Here is a 19,545-nt window from a genome sequence, read left to right as displayed (position 1 = left end):
GTTGACTCAGCCTTCCATCCTTCCAGATTATTGGGGACAATATGCTGACTCTGTAAACCGCTTAGAAAGGGCTGTAAAAAGCACTATGAAGTGGTATATAAGTAAGCGCTATTGCTATTTTATGCATTTGACTTTTCCTTAATTGGGATATGGACAGTGATTTTTTCTGGAATATTTTTGGTCAGAATTCAGGAGTATAATTTTTATTCCAAGTTCCTAGTTTCATCTTATTCTGTAATCAGTTGAATTCAAGATCTGTCACGTAGGCTCTTTTTCATTGTAGATGAACTCAATTCTGAACCACCAGCAGTTGTGATTTGAATACCTGAGAATACAGTATGTGGTATTCTAAAGCACAAAGGTTATATTCAGTGAAACTATCAGGGCTCCTCCTTTTCTGCTTTTAGGATTCCAGTGTTACAAGGCACAATGCGATAGGCATATCCTAGTTATCTCAGCTGTTACAATTGAATTTTTTTATTTTGTTTAAGTCAAAATTATTCCATATTTCAAGCCTGTCCCACACTTGTTAAAATTCATTTACAGAGCATTTCTGGAGTAACTTTTTTTTTAAATAAAAGGATGTAAAATAAAAAAATATGTTGTACTTTTTTTTAAATACTGCCATGACTTCAGCATTTCATCCTAGTCCTGATCACAGTCCAAGGTTTTATTTTCAGAGGCATACTCATTTTATGGTGCTCTTTGTATTTTAGAATTGCAAAGCAAAGTATTGTTGATTTCAGTTGTTTGCATTTGTACCAGCAAGTAAACTATTTTTATTATCTTTTTCTATTTCTTATTGTATGAGCTTTTGTTGTTTTCTTGGAGGTTTTGTCTTTTACAACAAGTTTGGAACTATTTATTATTGCTTGGTATTTGTGCTCAATTTAAAAAAACAGGAGCACATTTTCTATTATGGATACAAATGTTGAGATGGCAGGATGTCATTTCAATATCACTTAGTAAAATATTTATTGTTCCTTTTATTCTCTGTACAAGACTTATGGCCTCTTTTCTCCCCTTACTGTCATATTGTTGAGTTCAGCATGTGTCTACCATTTCATTTGTACACTCATTCAAAACAACGTTTGTTCCAGTTTCAAGTTATAAAAAAATAATAAATTGGACATTTGACATGATCGCCAAATATTGTCTTTACTGCTTATTTTAAGGAGTTCAAACCAGCATGGATTATATGAAAGACATTTTCTTTAACTAAAAAAAGTTTTAGATTCCAGATTTCTTTAGAGGGAGGGTAGGGTTGTTAAAATATGCTGCTAAATTCCATGTATACAGCAGCTTCAGAACACTAATTTAATATGGAAGTATACTTTCAAACTTGTAAGAACACTTCTTTGATTTCCCTTTTTGTCTTTGTATACTTGTGGATAATAGGAAAGTTTTTCATCTGAAAGCAAAGTCATGGTTATTCAAAGAGAATCAAGTACTTGTTTTCCTTGTTCAAGGAGTAAGTCTAGTTTCTTGGACTTCATATTCAAATTTTATTTATTTGTATAGTCACTCAACTCAGACAAATGGCATTACTAAGAAAAAACAAAACCAACAAATACAAAAATAGTGCATATTATTGTGCACTAATACAATAATGTGATAATCAAGGTGGAACTATAATGTAATTAGGTTGAATCCTGGCCCAAAGTCCAACTGCCCTTATAAAAGCCTTGTAGCTTTATACTTTCAGTTATATCTACAATAGTAGAATGAAGAGAATGGTAATGTATAGTATGCACAAACAATCTTCACCATTAAAATGATTAGGGGGCACTTTGTTCACAGCAGGAGTTAAGAGAACTTTACACATTAAAGTAAATATGCTTAAACATTGTGTTTTGATGAAAGATCAGTCTAAAGAATATTAGAAACTGAAAAGAATGTGTTCTGAGTTAAAAGGGGAATAAGCAGCAGCACACTGAAGAACTTTTAATGTGCATAGGCTTTAGAGTAATAAACATTGTGCATATGCAAATTGAGGATACCTTGGGTGCATACACAAAACTTGTTCTAGAAAGGAAACTGAAGAAATCCTACTGAGAATTATAGACTAAGTAGGTATCAAGAAAATATCAGTGATACCCTTTTACCTATGGGTAAGGAAACTGGTTTTAGTTGTGAAATATAACAACATATTCCACCATTAATGATGCTGCCTTACGCTGTATGGGTTGTAGGATTATATAAAATGATTCTACCCTTCTTGACAAAACCTGAAGAAACAGAAGTGAGGAGGAGAAAAAACAGTGTATATGGAGACCATGGATCGCTAATTTACATAAAAAGGGAGAATTCACATTAAGATCATGATATGGGTTATTCCCCCGCTCCCCCCATTTTGATACTCAGTAATGATTGGGAATAAAAAGCGTTTAAGATTTTTCAAACAATGCAGGGTAATAAAGATGGCCATTTACATAATGTTATCTACATAGTTTCAGAATTATTCCTAAATTAGCAAATAATGTGTAATCTGATAGTAATCTGTCCTAAAAAAAGGAAATGTTTTGACTTAACTTTTTATGAAGCCTGTTGACATCAACTCTGATTCAATATGATTTGGAGATAGGGGAATTCACAACAGGCATGATTTGATTCAAGTTTGTGTTCTGAGATTTGAGAGTAATCTGATTCAATCTGAGTTGCTATGAAATTTGATTTGGGGGAAAACCCATCCACAAACTATAATGGGAAAAATTCAGACATGTTTTAATTTTTTGATAGAATGGGATGAATATAATAAAAATGGTACATGCTTCCAAGGACATTAATTAAAGGCAGTTTTAGTTGGGTACCTTCAAAGATGTTACAACAATACATTTTTAAATATCTCCCTTCAACCTCTTTCAGGACAGAAATGTTGGTAAGAAAAGGACAACACTTTTCTTTTTATGTGATCAGTGTAGTAATATGCACAATTGTTTACAAAGCAGTGCAGGTTTTTAGATCAGGGCATTTTCAAATATATTTAAACAAATTTAATTGCATTAACTCTACACATCATATATCCACAGTTCTCTAAAAGTACGTGGAGTGGTGATAGGATGAACCTATAATAGCTGTAAATAAGTTTGTAACAACAAAGCTCAGAATGACAGAAGTCCTTGGTGACAGAAGTCCTTGGTGACACTTTCTGTCCAGCTGCCTACTATACTGGACAAAACCCTTTCATCGGAGGCATATCAATATCCCACTGAACCTGGAAAAAGAAGAAAGAAAGAAAGAAAGAAAGAAAGAAAGAAAGAAAGAAAGAAAAGGGTGGGGTTATTCTGTATTTAGAAGAAAGAGACTTTCTCCCTTAAGCAGCTAGCATGTCGCTTTCCGCTCCAAAATATTCCTACATATTCCTTTTTCTAGTCGCTAGAAGAGAAAAGTTGGACAGTTATTTCTTGACCACTGGAAGAATGGAGCATAACACAGAGGTAGAGAACCCAGACTAGGGCTATGCATGCTTCAATAATGGTTTGGAAGAAGCGATTTGGACAACATGGGTATGAATCTAACAGTCCTTTAAAGCAACTATGTCTTTTTTCAGATGGAAAACAATTGAATAAGTTGACTTATTCAATTAGAATTTCACTTGTGCATTTTTCTGCAAAAGATGAATTTGAGCATGTGTTTTAGACCAGAGTTCCCCAACATTTCCAACTTTGCGGACCAGCGGAGGGAGGAGATAGTATGCACAAGTGGCTGGCAAGCACAAGTGCCTGCTGCTCACATAAATGTGCATGTGCTAGCCCACTCCTAATTCAAGTGATGATGATGATGTGTGTGTGTGAGAGAGAGAGACAGAGAAACGGAGACAGAGAAAGAGAGACAGAGAGGGAATAACTATATTCTTGCAGGCCATTTCCATGGCCCAATTGCAAACCCCTCACCAGTGGGCCGCACCCATAGGTTGGGGACCCCTGTTTCCGAGTACTGTAATGCACACTATGTGGGACTTCTAAGAATGTTGGGTAATTGAAACTGGTATTAAATATGGCTAAGTTATTGACACATATGTAGATCATTGAATATCCTTTTCTACTTTATTCTGATGTAGGTATATATCCTGTGTTTCTATTCAGAGAACACACTTATGGCTTCACTATCTTTGGAACAAACCAACTTTTATTTTTTAATCTAAAAGGTCTAAGGCTATCTGAGAGATTGTTTTTACTTCTTTGTTTAACATCTAATGAGGTTTATAAATAAACATAGTAAATTAGATTGATGCACATGTGGCAACATTTCATTTGTCCTAAGGAGATCATACTGATCCAATATTTCTCTAGCTTTAATATTTCCCTGTGCTATAATGAAGAAGTAAACTTGGATTAAATTGGATTCCCGTTTGTTTTAAATATGGTCTTATTTCTTTTTTTGTATACTTTTTAAATATATATATATATAAATATTTACATACACAATCCTGAGGATCTTTTGGATAGGAAAACAATTTTCCCATTAAAAATCTTGAGAATACCAGTTTTCACAGTATTTGCAAATACACTTTTCTATCTATATACTACAGCATGAAGACACATCTATATCCATTGTGCATTTGGGGTTAAATGCCTGTGTGACCTGCTAACTGAAAGAGACTACAGAGATTAAGCCTGCAGTTTGTACCTCTACAAGTATATTTGCAAACAGGGCTGGCATTTCATTTTTCTGGACAAAACTACATGGAAAGTGAAACAGTCCTCTTTTTAATAAGAGTATATAGCTTTACAGAATAATAGTCAAACTTTTCATTTTGCTGTTATCATTTGAAAACTTACATATTCCTTTTGTAACAGAAGCTAGTGCTCTTTTTTTAAAGAAAAAAAAAAGCAGAAACAAAATCTGTTCCTTGCCCAATATTCAAGGGATATTGCAGAACAACTTGGGAAACATATTTTGAATTCAAAATCCCACATGTTCATGCCACAAATATGCTTCTGAAATTTGAATTGAAGTAAAAAAAACCTGAACCATACTGTGCAAGTCACATTGCCAATAAAACCCTACAAAAACCTGTAATTTTTACTTTGCTCTTTATTCTTTAATGATACGTTAATTTGTAAACATATTTTAGGAGGGGAATAAAGCAATATATACATATACATATACATATACATATACATATACATATACATACATACATACATACATATATATATATATATACATACACACACACACACACACACACACATATATGCTAAATCTTTAGTTGTCAAACGCCATTGTGTAATTTATTACTCCAACAGTTGACAGCCTATTCTCTGAAAAAGATTCGCAAGTTAAAGATGCGTAAAAATTTTAATAACTAGGATAGCATAATTAAAAAGAGAACAATCAAGGAGTCATAAGTTTGAGGAGACAGAGTGAGTACATGTGTTCAGAAAGCAGATTCTATAAGGCTGTCCCTAGCTTTTTTGCTGAGATCCTCATCTATTTCCATCTTTTGGAGGATAGAGATATTTAAGGGAACCATGTAAAGATACTACATTGCTACTACATGTTCCTGGGAGAAATTGTACGATTGGGACTGAAAAGTCATTTAGAGACCTCGTGAAATCTGCTAAGTACAGGAATCCAAATTAAAACACTCTCAAAATGTGTTATCCTCTGCTTAAATGCATAGAGTGAAAGGGAATCTACAAGTTCACCAATTCAACCCTTTTAACTGCTCTTATTGTTTCGAAGCAGGTTTTTTTCTTGTCAAATATTTGCTAAGAATCTACCTTAAAAGAACTTGAAAGCATTGCTTTACTTGGAGTGATGGAAAATATATCTTCATCGTCATCAGCGTGACATCCTTTAAAATACCTATAAAATAACAGATTTCTCCTCAGTCTTCTTTTTCTGAGGCTAATCATTTTTAATTTCTTAAGTTTCTTCTCACGAGATTTGGTTTCTAGTCTCCTTACTATCATTGTTACTTATCATCATTGTTAATCTACTCTGAATCTCTTCTAGTATATCTGAATCCTTCTTAAAAAGTGATACCCAGAACTTAATATGGTGGTTGATAGGGGATAGGAGATAGGAGATAGGGTCTTCCCTCAAATAGTACAGCTTGGAACTATTATTTGTCATGATTTATAAATGATATTTCTATTAAAGCAACCTAAAACTACAGTGCCTTGATCTCTTTTGCATTTACATACTCAGTTTGCAGTTAATTACTATTACATAATCCTTTTCACAAATTCTGCCACCATATCATTAAGTAAGAGTCAGCTGCTAGCAAGGACCACTTCAAAATATAGAATAAGGGCAGGAGGCCTTTTTCTTCTTTGTCTAATGCAACATAACATCACTGAGTCAGTCCTGGAATTAGACTTTATATTAGACTTGTCTTCCACAAACTCTTACCTTTCACATATACTGGGGTTTGTAGCTCCATGGGTTTTCAACAACACAGCTTTTGTTGAATTCCTGTTGGTTACAGTTCCAACATATAGAAGATAATATTTGCAGCTCGGGAATAAACTGTGGAATCCTTAGTGGTCTCTGAGCTTGATTGTTTGCTTGCAGATGTTTCATTACCAAACTAGGTAACATCATCCTTACAGATATGTTGCAGTTCCAGGATATCTAGACAGCAACAGGTTGGCTCATTTCCTTCATATCTTTCCCTAAAAGAGATAAATTGTTGAAATCATAGCTTTTGAATCTCCCTCAATATGTGGTACAAAGCAATGGTAGTTGGCCATCGAGATAATGCTTTTAATTTAGGTTTTTCCTGGCTTCCTCATTTATCTTTGTCTCTTCTTGTTGTTATTATTACTCCCCCCACCCTCAGTGCATCCAGCTCTTTCTTGGAGTCTGACATTTTCTATTTGGTGGCTTTTAAGGAACATGCATTTTAAGAAGAAGCATAATTTATGTCCTGCCCTTTAATGATGCCCCTTTTAACCAATGAAAGAACAGCACTGCATTTCTATAGATATAGCCCTGCCAGCCTGGTTGAGGCAGATCATTTTAGCAAAGGGAAACAAAAGGTTGTCTGCAGTGGGTATCTCTCGGCCAGGGAAGCTACTTTGTCTTAATTACCTCAGGATGAGAGACTGCCCCTGAAGCAATCATCTTTGTTTGTTAACACACCCTATCGGCTCCACTGCTCTGTATAAATAAAACATGACCAAGATTACAATGTCATGTTCTTCTGCACTGCATACTCTGGTAACTGCTCAAGCTGAATTGCAAAAACATCCCAGAGCAGCCTGGTGCATATCAGAGGGCATCAAGGAATATTATTCATTCCTAAGCAACCACATGCAAACTTGTTTCTAATATTAAACTCAATTGTTTGTTCAAACGTTAAAAAGAAGTGCAGAAAACTCACTTTTTTTTTGCTTTTGTTTCGGTTAAGCAGCAAATTGACAAGGATATATGGTTGCATTTATCTTGAACAAAGCTTTTATCCTCTTACCCTTTTTAACTCCCTACTAATCATTTTTAACCTGTGTGTTAACCTGAAAACTGTGTTTTCCCGAAAATAAGACAGGGTCTTATTTTCTTTTGACCCCCGAAATAAGCACTTGGGCTTATTTTCAGGGAGGTCTTATTATTTTTGAGGTGCAGGAGGTGGCGAGCGTGGTCACCTCATGGCTGCTGCTGTTTTTCAATATTTTGGGGGAGGGCTTATTTTAGCACATTCACTAAAAAGCCTGATTGGGCTTATTATCCAGGATAATGGATAATGAGTAAAAATGTTGAAATCAGGCCTTATTTTGTAATAGAAGCATTTGTCTTATTTAAATATTTTTTAAATGAATATTCTTAATAAAAATTCTTTAGTATAAAATTACTCTGCTTTGTTTTCCTTAACAAGTATTTGTTGGTGTCATTATGCTATATCTTACACAATAGACGTATTTATGCAGCACCATTCACATCAAAGGAGAGGGTATCAGCACTTTTGGGGAAGCTTGTAGCAAATAGTTTGTAAAAATATGCTTTAAAAAAACTTCAAAAGAAAATTATTGTTTATGAGGAGGAAACATTCTAATATAGTTCACTGAAGACCTAAAATGCTCAATCATGGGCTGAGTGGGTAAACAATAGAAAACCAACATAGACATGGTAAAGAAGGAAGAATTCATAGAAGCACGTTGCTTACTAAAGTCCTCAATGCTCTCTTCATTGAGAATCCTGCAAGTCTCACCTGTTCCACAGTAGATATTGCTTACCAGTTTATGCATTTATGAGTCATGTGTATTAAAAGATTGTGCTTGAATACGTATTTGAACACTCATTTTGTTTGGAGTTTTCATGTTAAAATATCTCACACACCTTATTAAAGCCAGAAATTATAATCAATTATACCCAACTGAAATTTGCAAATTTGCCAAAAGTGCCAAAAGCGGGCGGAGTGCAAGGGGGTCATGGATGGGTGTGCCAACACTCATAGTTCAAAGCACGACCCTCACTTTTGGTATGCGATAGACCCATTTTTTGCCCTCCCCAGGCTCCAGAGGCTTTCTATGAACCTGGAGAGGGTGAAAACAACCTCTCTCTCCCCCCCCCAGAGGCCTTCTGGAGCCTTCAGGAGGCTTCTGAGGGCGAAAAAATGTCAAAAATAAAGGCTGAAGTTAGCTGGCCAGTGCACGCATGCACATTGCAGCCTCGCGTGCTCTAACAAATGGCTCCCCACGCCACCTGAGCCATGCGTGCCATAGGTTCGCCATCACAGGCATAAAGCCACATGACCTAAGTGATGGCCATCTCAATAGCCCCTGTTGCTGTTGTTAAGCAAGGATTATGAGTCATTAAGCAACACCTCTTCCTGCTAGCTTCCAACAATCAAGCTTAGTGGAGAAGCTGGAAGGAAGTCTCAGGCAGCTCACAAGAAGGCCAGAAGACAGGTAAAGTCACTGCTTCTGGCTAGAAGACAGAATGAGGCTTGTCTGGTGCTAGGGAGGCACAGAATGTGTACAGTGGGGCTTTCCTGCTGAATGATAAAATAGGTACCAGTGTGCACAAATGGTTGGGAAAGGCATGCAAGTGGCTAAGGAGGTGCAGCATAAGTACAGAGGAGCTTAGGGATGGTGCGTGATGGCTGGTGCACCTTGGATATGGTTCATGGGTTGAGAAGATTTACCCAAGTAACTTGTGACCTTCTCTGCCATCTTCCCCATTGACTTAGTTTGTGGGAAGCTGGCAAGGATCGTTGCAAATGGTAATCAAATGATGCTGCAAACTTCATAAGTGCAAACCAGTTTCCAAGCACCCATGCTACATCATGTTACCATGCAGGTTTAAGGTTTAAGGTTTATTAAAATTTGTATGCCGCCCACTCCCATCGGGACTCTGGGCAGGTGTTGTGTTGGTCAAAACTTTGAGGACTGGTATAACCGCCACTCATTTCACCTATGTAACTTTGAACAGTCACTGAATGAGTGGTCATTAATGGAGGATACCTGTATGTCCTATGAGATGTTGTCAATACAATCCTGAATTCTCTTGCTAGAAGCCCCAAGGTAAAGTGTAGATCCTTAAAGAAAGAAACAGAAAATAGCTAAATGCATCCTCCTCACTTTGATATTACTCAATTTAGTGATTGGCTGCTGGTGATGGCCAAACATTACTGTTAAACCCATGAACTGCATTTGAGGTGCACTGGCACCATCCCCAACTACAATTGACCCCATGGATATCATTCTTGTCCAATAAATGAACAAACATAAGCTATTTCTAATCTCCTAGACCACAGATGTTCCTTCACTTGGGCTATCAAGCCAATCCTTTTTCCATGTTCCCTACTGCATATCTTGCTCATCATGTTCATAATGACATATAGGAAGACACTGAAAAGTGCACTTCTAGAAAGGATAAGAAACAACTCTTAGCCTTGGTTGATTGATGGTAAGAACTTGCCGTTTCACCTCCCTATTTCCTGCCACCAAGTAAATAGTTAGTGATGGAGGCAGGTTTGAATTGGAATGATTGGTCCCAGACAGTTGATAGAAATGGGTATACTGCCATATTTTGCCTTCTGCTTTATGTTGCACATAAAGTCACTGCAAAGCGCTTGTTTTGCTGTTGCCCTTTGCACTAGTTTTAATTCTCTACCTACAGCACACCTCACAAATATATCTAATCAGAAAGAAAGTTTGAGGAACACATTGTAGGAAATGTTGACAGGAGATATAACTGTTTTCTCCCTTCCCCCTTTTTTGGGTTGGATATAAATGCATCCGATCATTAAGGTTGTGCCAGCATCTCTGTGTTCCCTTGGTGCATGTTGGCACTCCAACGCTCAATCTGGGAACAAACATGCTTACATAATATGCATTAAAAAACAAATAAGTTTTGCTTGCCTCTTGAAATTGAGGAACAAGGTGGGGGAGAGAAATGAGAGAAAATTCATTTTGAAATTGCTTATTTTGTCCAAAGGGAAAGGATTTAATTTATTTTACTGTTTATCTATGCTATGAATTGTGCACAAGATTTGCTGTAAGCCTCTGCTGAAGCAAACAGCTGATGCTGGAACCAGTCTTCAATTCTCTTAATTCTGGAATGGTTGGCTTTTTAGTCAATTCTTGATGACATGTTGCCATGATTAAACTTTGGTTTAAATGAATAAATGGGGTGCAAACTAGTGATAACAATTGAGAGAACCAACTACTTTTCTATTGGGGTCAAAGTCTGAGAGAAGGAAGAAGCTGACTGAGTGCTATTATTTTCTGTAAGCTTTAATCGTTTCCTTTCCTTGCCCCATTCCATGCACTATTCCCCACAAGCTCACAAAGCAAAGACTGTGGTCATATCTCTCCAGACTTGCTTGACGCTTATCAAACTTAGCAAACATGACCAGTGACAAAAAATGTGGGAGTTGTAATTATAGATGTTCAGGAGAAGCCATGATAGTATCACATACATCGTGACATTATTGTCAAATATCATAAATCATGTAACTTGTGCTGGTTTTGGAATGCACCAAAGTGATGTTATGAAGTATGTAAAGTCCCTTCTGTCCCTTCCTGTGGACAATTGATTGCCAATGCCTGATGCAAAACATCTTCCTTAATGAATGGATTACCTCTATTATGTTAAGGAAATTACCAGTAGCCTGGCTGAAAGATGAATCATTCAACAGAATAACAGAGTTGGAAGGGACCTTGGAGGTCTTCTAGTTCAATTTAAAGATGGCACCAAAATATAGTGATAAAACATTGTGAAGGGTCACACAGTTCTCCTGGTTGATATGCTCTTCTTCCCATTTCCAACCTCACAAACTAAATTCCAGTTAATAATTACTAGAAACAGATCACCATAACTATGGTTTTATGTTCACATATTTCTGCTGTCCAAGTTAACATTAACATATATTTTTTTTGGTGCAGACAGGGCATTAAAACTATTGTTAATCTAAAGTGGAAACACAGAGCAAGAAAGAGAAGCCCAAGATAATTGGAGGCAGACTGGGTTTATTCTTGGAACAGTGAACTATGGTTTCACATTATGTCTCAATCAATCCAATACTGAAATAAGTGAAGAAGGTCTGCTGGACATCACTGCAAGTTTCAGTATGTCATTTGAAGCAAACATACATATTTGCATTATTCATCTGGAAGGAGTTTGCGTTTTGGTAAGAAAAGTGGGGTCAAATGCATGGATATGAACTATTGGTAGTATGAGGTGATAACAAATGCTATTATAGTTCAACTCTGAGACTATTTGATGTGCTTCTCATGATTGTTAATGTTTTTTCAATCCAGTGATATATCTGTATTTTTGTATTGCCTTTAGTAGATTTTGGTGGGTGGGAAGGCATAGAGAATGGGAGGAGAGGAAGAGAATTCCTAATAAGAATTTATGTTGATTAGGATATCTGTATGGGATTCTTCAATAATATGAAAGACAATAAACTTAAATTCAAAATTAGGAACTGGAATTCAAGTGTGACTTTTTATTAAACAAGCCCATTTTTTACCAAAGTATCAGTGATCCCTAAGGGATACATTCTTTTCCTAGAAAGTACTTATTAAAACTCCCTTCATGGATTACTGCTTTGTTGTGGTGAAGAGGCTTGCTTAGCTCAATGAAGCTATGAGCTATGCCATGCAGGGCTGCCCAAGATGGACAGGTCATATCAGAGAGCTCTGACAAAAGGTGATCCACTGGTGAAGGAAATGGCAACCCACTTTTGCTATGACAAAGGCTTGGAGGAACGTTGTCCATGGGGTCTCAATGGGTTGGACATGGCCTCACAACTAACAACAACTTATTAAAGCTATAATCTAGACAAAAGGCTCATAGAAATAGAGTCCATCAAAAAGAGCTAAGTAGATGATCTCATTTCATTATTTTTAGCTCTGTACACTATTGATAATTAATTTGTCCGACATCATATTGATTTCCTGTCTTTTTTTGTGAATATTTTTTTTTTTTTTGGTAATGTACAACAAAAATTGGTTAGGTTTCAATTAACCCTTCTGTTCAAACAACATCCGAAATACTAAAGAAAAAGTTCTCTAATTGATTTAGGAGAAAAAGGTATATTTTTGATCAGCATAGATTTAAAAGAATTAATAAACAAATTATTCTTTATTAAATGAACAAATATAAATATGACAGAATTGGGAAGCAGTAAGAAATTATTGTCAAATTATTTTTGCCAGTTCTCTGAAGCTGCTCTGCTCTTGGTTTTCACTTTGCCAATTAACATTTGTTAGAGAATATTTATGCATGAACAAATCACTTATCTGTTATTTTCTTTGATGGAATTTGATGACATTAGAAAGCTTGATATTCTTATAGTACAGATACAGTTTTGTCCTGGGCCACTGTGGCCTGACATAGCTTTCATTGTTTTAATTGCAGGTTCTCTTATTTCCAATCTCTGAGGTGTCACAAAGGATTTAACAGGATAATTACAAATGTTTATCACTTTTCCAGTTCTTTTCCTTCAATGTTCTAATAATACCAAATCCCACTTCTGAACCATCATCTCAGTCGTTATACATATCAATCTAATTTGAAGTAACTTGAAAGCCATTATGGAAAAAAAAACCCAACTTATGAAGTGATAACATAAACTATTATTTTTATTTAATGATTTTAAACAATAAAAGGAAATGGAGCAGTTGTAGCATATATTATTTACATTAATTGATCAAAAGCATACATAGTATTGCATATACATAAATACCAATAAAGGAGAATATTTGTAGCTCAGGGCTGAAATGAGGAATTCTTGGTGCTCTCTGAGCTTGGTTGTTTTCTTGCAGATGTTTCATTGCCCAAACTAGGTAACATAATTAGAGCTAGGTGCTCCTCAGAGAGCACCAAGGACTCCTCATATATAAATAGCTTGAACTCCAAGAAATATATATTTTCTTTGTATTTTTAATTATGCACACAAAGTTCATAGCAGCCATCATTTTTGAACAAAAGCTTTTTTGTGTCTAGGAGGAGAGAAGAAAGAAATTTCAAAGAGGGCCCCTGTGACCTGTTATTTTTGCAGTCTGTTGCATGGAACAGATGCCTCTTTCTATTCAAAGAAAATAGATGAATGGCAACTGTTATCTGGTTAGAAGAACAACCCTAGAGACTCTATAGGTGCCACTGATTATCTTTTCCTCTGTGGTCAAACATGGAAAAAGTTCATTCATTCATTCATTCATTCATTCATTCATTCATTCATTCATGGTGTGATGGCTCAGTGGTTTAATGACTCTGGAGATGGTCCCTGCTCCAGTGGTTTGAGTCTTAGCACTGAGTGGCAGGGTGAGCCCCCATCACTTGCATCAGCTTCACATAGCAGTTTGAAAGCATGCTCTATGAGTGTAGATAAATACCACTTCGGTGGGGAGACAAACTGGTGTCTCATGCAGCAGTCAGAATCTTGCCAGCACCAAACTTTCCTGGCTGCAACATCCATTTGTGAGCAATAGCAATAGCACTTAGACTTATATAACAGTTCACAGGGTTTTATAATCCTCTCTAAGTGGTTTTGCAGAGTCAGCCTATTGCCCCCAACAATCTGGGTCCTCATTTTACCCACCTCGGAAGGATAGAAGGCTGAGTCAACCTTGAGCCAGTGAGATTCGATCTGCCAAACTGCTAGCAGCTGGTGATCAGCAGAAATAGCTTGCAGTACTGCACTCTAAACACTGGGCCACCATGGCTCAAGGTGAGGTGGCTTTGGTGGAGAGAGAAGAGCCTTGTATGACACTGTAGGAAAAGCCACTCATCTTTCTTTCTGGTGCAAAGCTAACACACTCTCTTGTGATACCCAAGAGCTGGTAAACTACTACTTTGCATCAGCATTGTAGTCTCCTGGCTAATGTAACAATGCCATACACTAAAACAAACAAACACAAACCAATTCCATGTTGTCCCAAGTCTAACGGTAGAAAATGAAATCTCCCTTCAGAGGAATCATACTAAAGGAGTCATGGTCTCTGCCATCACTGATCCTTTTGGAGATAAAGAAGTATGTTGGGATAAATCATAGGAGTCTTTGAACCTATGCATTCAAAGCCTCGTTTCCTGCCAGATGTGACCCTTGCATGGGCAATAAACTGTTTTCCCATGGTGTTAACATATTCAATATATTGTATAATTTTCCAGTCATAGGCAGTGGGATTGATCACATTTCCCAGAATTTTCTCCCTATAATTCATCTGTCACTACCCATCTTTAGTTTTTTTATATCTTTCTAACTTTCCAAATGCCTAGTTCTCTTCAGGCTTTAGTTTGTTACATCATTAAAACTTTATAAAGTATTCTATCCTTTATTTTCTTTCCAAGCATTTTGTAAACCACTTTGTGAATGTGTATACTTAAGAAGCAGTTTGTTTGTATGTGTGTAATAATACTTATCAAGTTCATCAAGTAATTTTGAATGCTTTAATCCAATGATTTATATTTTGAATTACATTCCACTGTATCATTTAACATTTTCAGACCTGTTCATTGTATCAAATGTTTAGAGTTAGAATGACATGTGCAAAATACTGAGATGCAGTAACGTAAGAGGAATTATTGCAGATTTTTACACTGAGAGCTTATGCACCAAAGACAAATTCCTTGTGTGTCCAATCACACTTGGCCAATAAAGAATTGAATTCTATTCTATTCCATTCCATTCCATTCCAGTCCAGTCCAGGCAAGTCCATTCCATTCCATTCTATTCTATTCTATTCTATTCTATTATCAGAATATATTAATAATTAAATTGAAATATATTAAAGTCTATGATATCATCCAATTCCCAATTATAGAGAGACAGGTTGAATTTTTACTCTACCATTTCTCTATTTTGGAATACTGACAATAAATAAGAACATTGTTTTTTCAACTAATTCTGGAGAAAATCCAAGAAGAAACAAAATCCTTTGTTCCAGTGAGATGCAGGAGGCATATGTAAAAAGGTGGAAACCATGAATTCTAAAAGACACACCCACTGAAAGGAAAGCAATTGATACCTGTTTTCCCAGCCCAGGTGAGAAGATTAAAGAAGCTGGTAATCCACAATTAGAAGTCACAGTAAACATGATTGGGATATCATTGTGGGCAAAGTGGAGAGAGGGGTTGAAATCTGGAAATGGATTTCTTTAGCCACCTTCATTTTCATCTAGTTCGTGCAAGGTTTTAGTCTACTGGGGCATCAGCTGTGAATAGAGAATTAAGAATGTAAATATTCATCATGGTACCTTGACATCTGAAAACTGCACACATTGTGGAAATATTCTCTGACTTATTATTAAGTCCTTCCAACTGTGGCGTCTCATAAAATGCCCTTCTCCTTATCTCTTGTCGTGTCACATTTGTGTGCCTCTGGGGAGAAAATGTGTTTTTGGCACCCCTATCCCCCCGTGATAATTACAAATATACTTTATTTAGGTCATAGCAACTAGGACTGTTGCACTTCGTAGAGATTCATTTTATTAACTTCAGAATTAAGGGTCTTATCTTGACAGATGATTTGGTATCATTTTGGATGTTTCCCCCCTTCTATATTCAGTTTAATTAGAGTAGGTAAAAACACCATTTTTCTAGAGATACATAGATGACTGGAAGAACACAAAAAAGGAGAGAGGTACTAAATATCTATTGCATTTGCTAAGTGGAGGGATCTCCCTCTCTTCCCACTCTCTCATGTGTGTGTGTGTGTGTGTGTTTGTGTATTGTTTTCCAACTTCATGGCTGGCATTGGTAGAATAAGACTTCATGATAAATATATTATGATGGGTCTATGATAATCATTACAGCTTTTGGAACAGGCACTTTAGTTGGCTTTCATTTGTAAATCTCATGAGTCTTTCACAATTTGATGGTTCTCCTTCAGGGGAAACCTTCAGAAAATGGAGAGTGTCATTCTACACAGTAAATGGAATTGGCAAGTCTCTCTCTTTTTCTCTGATGGGATTGCCAGTAAACTATTAATGTGTGATGCAGTGATGGGGACGAAAAGCAGTTTTAGCATTCAAGCAAATGCATCCTGAAGTGTATGCATAATAGCAAGGATGAAGTTTGACCACTGATAGTAGAATGATAATGTAATATCTTGTAGTTTAGGCCTCCAATGTTCATAAACTGACTTGTGCCTGGAAATTCTGGAAATTTTGGTCCTATCTCATCTGGCTAGGCACCAAGTTGAAGAAGGGTGCATTGTGTCCAAGACCACACCATATAGTAACTCAAGATTTATTTTCCTCTATAAAAGAAAAATGAAAAAGTGTCAATTTGCAAATCAATATTATTTTTCCACTTAGGGAAGTGGTCAATTTGCAGACACTCTGAAATGAACATGACAGATTTATTATGGCAAGTTCCACGACATTGATTGTCCATTTTATTGTTTTAAGTATTGCAATAGTTGCTGAGAGTGAGATACAGTCTGTCTCCAGTGAGTGACAAGAACACTACACTCTTCTTCCTTTGGTAGTATGTATGTATGTATGTATGTATGTATGTATGTATGTATGTATGTATGTATGTTGCTAGTATGTTCCAAGCACCCTGCCACAAAACTAGTTGTGATAGGATTACTTCTCACATGTTATGTTATACTTTACTATTTGGGAACATGGCCATATCCAACTTCCTGCTATATCTCATTACCTTGGAAGGTGGCTCAACATTCAATTAGGACAATGTTAAACCATCAGAATATGAATACTACAGAACAAAGATAAACAAATTTGGAGGTCCAAGAATCTACTTAGTCTTTTATGGTATCTTCCAGAAGCCATTCCAAAAATGTAGAGAGACAAAAAGTAAAATTGATTTCATTAATTGCTATGAAATGCAAAGAAGTCAAGAAAACTTAATAAGATTATTCTCCACTCTTGAATTTAATCATGCCCTCCTTCTGTCATATTAGAAGTTACATTAACAATTCTTAGAAATCTCTGGAAAAAGCACCTCAAAAACTGCATCTATTTCCTGGAGTGCCAGTTTGTGCATCTTTGCTTTAGCTGGAATTAGTTTTAAAAGACAACTCTGTTTTAAAAGAATTATAAGATAGGTCTTTTCCTCACATATAAAACACCACAAGTGTGTTTAGTTATTCTTACAATTTACCAGGGAACTTCAGGGATGCTAACTGAATTGGTTGTGGAAACCTGGCTTACCTCACAATACAAGTAGTTTAAATAATGCCAACTTTCTATGAATACAAGAAATTTGGCAGGCCCAGAGAGAATATTTCATTATACCTCAAAAATATACACAAGGGTAATGTTCACATCATGTATTCAGCATGTAGACAGCTCAGACTAACTAAGTGGACTTCTGGCTCCAAATGCTTTGATTGTCTGCTTAGCTCTCTTCTGCACCAAAATCAAAGGTGATGAGAGACCCAGCATAGTGACAGGATTGGGTCAAAATCCAAAGTAAATCCAAAATCCAAAATCCAAAGTAAATCCAAAATCCAGTAATGGCCATCTGAAGAATCGACCATTACTGGATTAGGATTAAGTTAGGGGTATATGATCATGACAAATTTATGCCAGGTGCTACTGACATAAATTTTGCACTTGAAAATATTTACTCTATGTTGTGCATCATTGAACTATGGAAACTGTCACCACCAGATGTGGTCTTGCCAGCCATTTAAATACTGCAGACAAATTAAGGAAGGATAAAGCTATTGATGACTACAAATCAATAATGGTTATATTATTCTGAGGCAATGTGCCTCTAAATTCCAGATGCTACTGTGGGAAGAGGATGTTGCACAAATTAAACCTTGGTCTGATCCAGGAAAGCTCTTAGTTTGATCTCAAGAGATATGGAATGCCATTGAACTCAAGACAGTCATACTAACAAAGCACTTGTTAAAATAATGTAATTCATAAGGAAAAAAACCCTCTATCTTGATCTTTTGGTGCATTCATTCTTTAAAATGAGAGAGAGAACTGTTAAACATAGGAAAGTGAACCTTTGCTTTATGCAGCAAAGGCCCAGTGCTTCCTTTGACTGTGTGATCACCAAGAGAGTGCAGCTTCTTTGTCAGGTCATAGGAGTTCAGCCGAATGCTGTACAGTAGAAAAAGCATGCCTGCCGTCTCTTCAAGACATCAAACTTTGGTAATTCAACATTGCCCTTGGCTCTGAAGGAAAATCACCACAGACTGAAAGCTCTTACATGCCTTGGTCCAATGCTGTTCCAGTCAAAAGGGGAGGGGGAGAGAACCAAGTTGGAACACGGACAGCTATTGTCAATTGTTCACATTACCTGTAACAAACTTTGATGCTGGTTTGCAAACAACAACAACAACAACAAAATTATATTTAGAAGGTTATTGGTGAGGTTCAACATACACCATTACAACAAAATAAAAAGATAAATTGGCTTGCTTATTGTAAGTCTGTTATTATAATGTGGGATAAATAACAAGCACACAATGTGAAACACAACAGACTTTAGGATTTAAAAAGGGGGACAAGTCGACTTAGGAAATGAGGAATAAATTTTGGGGCTAAGATGCTGAGCTTGTCGATCAGAAAGATCAGCAGTTCGGCAGCTCAAATCCCTTGCGCTGTGTAACAGAGTGAGCTCCTGTTACTTGTCCCAGCTTCTGCCAACCTAGCAGTTTGAAAGCATGCAAAAAATGCAAGTAGAAAAATAGGAACCACCCTTGGTGGGAAGGTAACAGCAATCCATACACTTTTGGCATTTAGTCATGCCGGCCCGGAGCATAACAAATTAAAGTTTAATTTGTGTGTACTGCCAAATTGGCCACACTCACCCAGCCAGGCCCACCCAGTCACATGAACATCTAGCCACACCCAGCCAGCCAGTCCACCCCCCCCCCCAGGAGTCTGAGGGACCATGAATTGGCCCCCTGTTTAAAAAGTTTGAGGACTCTTCCTATAAATGATGTAGCATAAGCTTGCCTTCTCTCTTAACAGAAATAGTGGAAAGTGATTTTTGTGAAGTTGAAGTACAAGTTATACCTTCTGCAGTTTCATATATATGAATAACCAAATATGAAGTACATTTAGTACCCCAAACCTGAATCTTCTGACCATCAGAAGATTCAGGCAACCAAATGGGAAGAAGCAACAGACATTAAAAAGCAGTGGCATCATGACA

Source organism: Thamnophis elegans, chromosome 1 (genome assembly GCF_009769535.1).
Source record: "Thamnophis elegans isolate rThaEle1 chromosome 1, rThaEle1.pri, whole genome shotgun sequence".
Classification (NCBI taxonomy): domain Eukaryota; kingdom Metazoa; phylum Chordata; class Lepidosauria; order Squamata; family Colubridae; genus Thamnophis; species Thamnophis elegans.
The sequence above is the reverse complement of the archived record's forward strand: the minus strand, read 5'-3'. Positions refer to the sequence as shown.